Here is a 6319-nt window from a genome sequence, read left to right on the forward strand (position 1 = left end):
CAGAGCTGCTCCACAAGTGCTCCCCGAGGAACAGCGGGGCCTCTGGGTCACATCTGCCCCACAAGTGCTGCCCCAGTGCTGCCCCACGGCTGCCCCGCAAGCGCTCCCCGAGGAACCGCAGGCCTCTGGGCCTGCCGTCTCCCCCCAGGGAAGGCAGGCCTGCGGGTGCCCCTGGCCCCACAGCTGCCCCGCAGGGCCCCAGAGCTGCTCCACAAGTGCTCCCCGAGGAACAGCGGGGCCTCTGGGTCACATCTGCCCCACAAGTGCTGCCCCAGTGCTGCCCCACGGCTGCCCCGCAAGCGCTCCCCGAGGAACCGCAGGCCTCTGGGCCTGCCGTCTCCCCCCAGGGAAGGCAGGCCTGCGGGTGCCCCTGGCCCCACAGCTGCCCCGCAGGGCCCCAGAGCTGCTCCACAAGTGCTCCCCGAGGAACAGCGGGGCCTCTGGGTCACATCTGCCCCACAAGTGCTGCCCCAGTGCTGCCCCACGGCTGCCCCGCAAGCGCTCCCCGAGGAACCGCAGGCCTCTGGGCCTGCCGTCTCCCCCCAGGGAAGGCAGGCCTGCGGGTGCCCCTGGCCCCACAGCTGCCCCGCAGGGCCCCAGAGCTGCTCCACAAGTGCTCCCCGAGGAACAGCGGGGCCTCTGGGTCACATCTGCCCCACAAGTGCTGCCCCAGTGCTGCCCCACGGCTGCCCCGCAAGCGCTCCCCGAGGAACCGCAGGCCTCTGGGCCTGCCGTCTCCCCCCAGGGAAGGCAGGCCTGCGGGTGCCCCTGGCCCCACAGCTGCCCCGCAGGGCCCCAGAGCTGCTCCACAAGTGCTCCCCGAGGAACAGCGGGGCCTCTGGGTCACATCTGCCCCACAAGTGCTGCCCCAGTGCTGCCCCACGGCTGCCCCGCAAGCGCTCCCCGAGGAACCGCAGGCCTCTGGGCCTGCCGTCTCCCCCCAGGGAAGGCAGGCCTGCGGGTGCCCCTGGCCCCACAGCTGCCCCGCAGGGCCCCAGAGCTGCTCCACAAGTGCTCCCCGAGGAACAGCGGGGCCTCTGGGTCACATCTGCCCCACAAGTGTTGCCCCAGTGCTGCCCCACGGCTGCCCCGCAAGCGCTCCCCGAGGAACCGCAGGCCTCTGGGCCTGCCGTCTCCCCCCAGGGAAGGCAGGCCTGCGGGTGCCCCTGGCCCCACAGCTGCCCCTCAAGTGCTCCCTGAGGAACAGCGGGCCTCTGGGTCACATCTTCCCCACAAGTGCTGCCCCACAGCTGCCCTGCAAGTGCTCCCCGAGGAGCCACAGGCATCTGGGCCTGCAGTCTGCTTCAGGGAACGCAGGCCTGCGGGTGCCTCTGGCCCCACAGCTTCTCAAACTCTGCCCCACGGCTGATCCGCAAGTGCTCCCTGAGGAACCGCAGGCCTCTGGGTCACATCTGCCCCACAAGTACTGCCCCAGCGCTGCCCCATGGCTGCCCTGCAGCTGCTCCTCAGGGAATAGTGGGACTCCGGGCCTGCCTTCTCCCCCCAAGGGAAGACAGGCCTGCTGGTGCCCCGGCCCCACAGCTGCCCCGCAGTGCCCCACGGCTGCCCCGCAAGTGCTCCCCGAGGAACAGCAGGCCTCTGGGTCACATCTGCCCCACAAGTACTGCCCCAGCCCTGCCCCACGGCTGCCCTGCAGGTGCTCCCCAGGGAATAGCGGGTCTGTGGGCCTGCCGTCTCCCCCCAGGGAAGACAGGCCTGCGGGTGCCGCTGGCCCCACAGCTGCCCCACAAATGCCTCATGGCTGCCCCAGCTGTGCCCCCCGGCTGCCCCACAAGTGCTCCCCAAGGCACCCAGGCGTCTGGGTCACATCTGCCCCACCCCAACTGCGCGCACACCGAGGCACTTGCACACGGGTGCACCATCTCCCCCGCCCCTTCCCATTCCCCCCTTCGCCTCTCACCCCCCCCAGCAGGCCTCTCCCCCAGCCCCAAAGCCCCGTCTGCCGCCGCACGCACACGTGCACACAACACCCACCCCACCCCCTCCAACGGGCCCGAACCTCTCGCGTGCGGCAGACGCAGACGCAGACAGAGTGTCTCCCCCCAAGCCCCGCTGCCGCCACCGAATTACCACCCACCCCCCCGCCACACCCCGCTGTCCCCCTTCACCCCCCCCTCCCCCGCCTCTATTCACCACCCGGTTCACTGCGAATCCGGCCGCCCCCTCCCCACGCTGCCCTCGGGCAGGTTTGCCACCCCCCCCCACCCCGCCCCGGCAAGGACGGCGGGAGACTTTAGGACCCAGCGGAGTCCCTGCCGGCTCCGTGCCCGGGCGGGTTAAGGGATTCCCGGTGGCGAGCGGGGATCTAACCCCGGCTGCCGAGTCTCTACCCTGCCGCGCCCCTGGCCCTGGCCGTGCCCGTGCCCGTGCCCCGGCGCTCCCGCCTTCCTTTCTCAGCCGCTCGCTCGCTCGCTCTGCTGCGCGCCTGCCCGCCCCTGCCGCGGCTGGAGAACCCACTGAACCCCCCCGCCCCCGCCCCCAGCACACACAACGCCCCCCCCCCCCCCCCCCCCCCCCCCCACCTTACCGACCCAAAACCTACTCCGAAAAGAGGCACCGCGTGCCTGCCGCCCTCTCCCCGGCCCACCTCTGCGCCGTGCTCCCCGCCCGCTCGCTGCCCGCTCTCGCCTGCCTCTGCACCGGCACCCCTTCCCCGCCGCTGCCGCTTGCCGGGCAGTGGTGTGCTCGCGCGCCCGCGCAGGGCGCGAAGCCGCGGACCGCCACGCCCCACCCCCACCCCCGCCCCCGACCTGATCCGGGTCAGGGTGGCGGCTCTGCCACTGGCGCTTAAATCACGAACAAAAAAAAGTTGAAACTTAGTTTTTCGCCCACCCCAACCCCTCCCCCCACCCACATACCCCCCCCTCGCCCGACAGCCCCCCCCCCCCCCGCCCCCCCCCGCCGGGACGATCCGGGTCAGGCTGGCGGCTGTGCCAGTGACGCTAAAAACGTGAACGAAAAAAAAAGATCAAAATTATTTATCACCACCCGGTGATAAATCAAAATTATTTATGAGCCCCCGGCCCCCCCGCCGCCCCCCCACCCCCCCACCCCCCACCTGCCCGCACGCACTTGTTGGAAGGGAGGACCCGGGTCAGGCTGGCCGCTGTGCCGGTGACGCTTAAATCATGAACGAAAAGAAAAAACAAAAATATCACCCCCACCCCACACCGGCTGCCCGGTGTGCCCGGCTCCGGGGACCGGCTCGGCTGCAACTTCTACCCGCCTCCGGGGATAGGCGGGCAGGTCTACTTCGCTCCGGGAACCGGACCGGCTGTCAGGTCTACCCGGCTCCGGGGTCCGGGTCGGCTGTCAGGTCTACCCGGCTCCGGGGACCGGATCGGCTGTCAGGTCTACCCGGCTCCGGGGACCCGACCGGCTGTCAGGTCTACCCGGCTCCGGGGACCGGATCGGCTGTCAGGTCTACCTCGCTCCGGGGACCGGGTCGGCTGTCAGGTCTACCCGGCTCCGGGGTCCGGGTCGGCTGTCAGGTCTACCTCGCTCCGGGGACCGGACCGGCTGTCAGGTCTACCTCGCTCCGGGGACCGGATCGGCTGTCAGGTCTACCCGGCTCCGGGGACCGGATCGGCTGTCAGGTCTACCCGGCTCCGGGGACCCGACCGGCTGTCAGGTCTACCTAGCCCCGGGGACCGGATCGGCTGTCAGGTCTACCCGGCTCCGGGGACCGGATCGGCTGTCAGGTCTACCTCGCTCCGGGGTCGGTATCGGCTGTCAGGTCTACCTCGCTCCGGGGACCGGGTCGGCTGTCAGGTCTACCCGGCCCCGGGGAGCGGATCGGCTGTCAGGTCTACCCGGCTCCGGGGACCGGATCGGCTGTCAGGTCTACCCGGCTCCGGGGACCGGAGCGGCCGTCAGGTCTACCTCGCTCCGGGGTCCGTATCGGCTGTCAGGTCTACCCGGCTCCGGGGACCGGATCGGCTGTCAGGTCTACCCGGCTCCGGGGACCGGGTCGGCTGTCAGGTCTACCTCGCTCCGGGGTCGGTATCGGCTGTCAGGTCTACCTCGCTCCGGGGACCGGATCGGCTGTCAGGTCTACCCGGCTCCGGGGACCGGATCGGCTATCAGGTCTACCCGGCTCCGAGGACCGGATCGGCTGTCAGGTCTACCCGGCTCCGGGGACCGGATCGGCTGTCAGGTCTACCTCGCTCCGGGGACCGGATCGGCTGTCAGGTCTACCCGGCTCCGGGGACCGGTTCGGCTGTCAGGTCTACCCCGCTCCGGGGACCCGACCGGCTGTCAGGTCTACCTCGCTCCGGGGACCGGATCGGCTGTCAGGTCTACCCGGCTCCGGGGACCGGATCGGCTGTCAGGTCTACCCGGCTCCGAGGACCGCGTCGGCTGTCAGGTCTACCCGGCTCCGGGGACCGGATCGGCTGTCAGGTCTACCCGGCTCCGGGGACCACCTCGGCTGTCAGGTCTACCCGGCTCCGGAGACCGGACCGGCTGTCAGGTCTACCCGGCTCCGGGGACCGGATCGGCTGTCACGTCTACCCGGCTCCGGCGGTACTTAGTGCCGGAGTGGCCGGGTAGACCTTGTGTCCGGAGCACGCACTTCCAGCCGCCGAAGGGGTCGCTGTTTTTCGTTACCTCCAGTTGTGTCATCGTAAGAGGCGGCGTGTTTGGCGCGCCTCCCCGGTGGGCAGTGCCTGCGCTCTTGAGGCCGTCCGGGGGTAGAGACGTGATTTTCCGTATATGGGAGGGAGTACTTACTCGGCTCCTAAGGGCTTCCAGCGCGAACGCGCATCCTGCGGGCTGACTTCCCGCTGAAAGCAGAGGTGAGGGGCGGCACCTCTGGCTACTCTCCTGGCAGACACGCGTGCATTACCGAACGAAATTTGTTGCTCCGGGGTAGGCGTCTCCCCGCTGGGCAGGGCGAAGAGCGGTGGCCGGCGGCGGTCACCGGCACTTTCGAATGCCGGAAGACCGGGGGAGACAAGCCTGCCGCGGCTTTCCCCCGGTCCTCTCGTGCTCAGTCCCCAGGGAACCGTGCTCCCGAGCGGGTGGACGGCGGCAGCCTCCCGCTCCCCCCCGCATTTTGCCTGATCCACACCCGCAGCCAGCGCCCGCTGAGGCGTTCACCCAGGGGCGCGCCGCGGAGGCTCCACGCCGGACCTCTCGCAGACGTCGCCTCCTCGCTCGCACGCAGGGCCCCGCGTCTGTCTGGCCGTCCACCCCCGGGTGGCGGTTGGCGCGCGCGGCTGTCGGCTGTCCCAGGAACTGTGGCCGTGGGGCCTCGGGAGCGCTCTTTGCTCCCCCTCGATTCTCTTGCTTTTCTCTATCACCGATCGTTCTGGCATACCCGGGGCGCGTCGGAGGGGCTGCGGGGCGGGCCGGCCGTCAAACGCCGGTGTTCAGGTCCCGTAGCACCCCTCCACCAGACGCGTCCCTCTCACTCGCACGCAGGGCCCCCGTGTCTGGTTGCCCACCCCCGGGTGAGCGGCTGGCACGCGCGCGGCTGTCGGCTGTCCCAGGACCGTGGCCGTGGGGCCTCCGGGAGCGCTCTTTGCTCCCTCCCGTCTCTCGCCTTTTCTCCTATCCCCGATCGATGAGGCATTTCGGGTCGCGTCGGAGAGGGCCCTCGGCGGGCCGGCTCCTCCGTGCTCTCCGTCCCGGGGAGGCGCGGCGGTGTCCGGTGTTCAGGCAGGGTGGTCTCCTTTCCAATTCGCTTCCCGTCGCACGCGAGGTGTCAGCCCTCCTTTCCCGGGAGCGGCTTCACCGAACCCAGCTCTGTGACGGCCGTGTGGCCCCGCCAGTTTCTCAGGTGTCCTAAAGCACGCCGGGCGCCGGTGCCGGCCTCGGTCCGGGTGCCCCGTGGGTGCCGGCCGCGAGCAGCGCTGGGCGGCGGGGGCGGCTTAGCCAAGGCAAGAGAATTCCGGGCAAGGCAAGCTGAGCCGAGCGAGGCGGCCGTCACCCGCCCGGGTGGCGGGCCCCCTGCGGCGCGCCGCGGGCGGCAAGGGGGGCGTCCCCCTCCGCCGCTGCCGCCGCTGCTTCTGTCGCCCTTGGTGCCGCACCCCCGCCCGCTGCCGAGCGAGCCGCCCCGACCGAAAGGGGCCTCGGTCGCCGGGTCGCGCCCGCCTCGGCGGGTCGCCGTCTCCTCTAGCACGTCCGGAGCTCCCGCGGCAGAGGTTTCGAGGGGGCGAGTCGCCTTCGCCCCCCTCATCGCCGATCGCCTGCGATCGGCAGCCGGCCGGCGTCGTGGGAGGGTCAGCCCCCGCCGGTTCCGTGCCGCGTCAGAGCCGCGATAGCGTCCGAAAGAAAAGGGGAAAAGCCGCGCAGC

This window comes from Rissa tridactyla, unplaced genomic scaffold (genome assembly GCF_028500815.1).
Source record: "Rissa tridactyla isolate bRisTri1 unplaced genomic scaffold, bRisTri1.patW.cur.20221130 scaffold_63, whole genome shotgun sequence".
Taxonomy (NCBI): domain Eukaryota; kingdom Metazoa; phylum Chordata; class Aves; order Charadriiformes; family Laridae; genus Rissa; species Rissa tridactyla.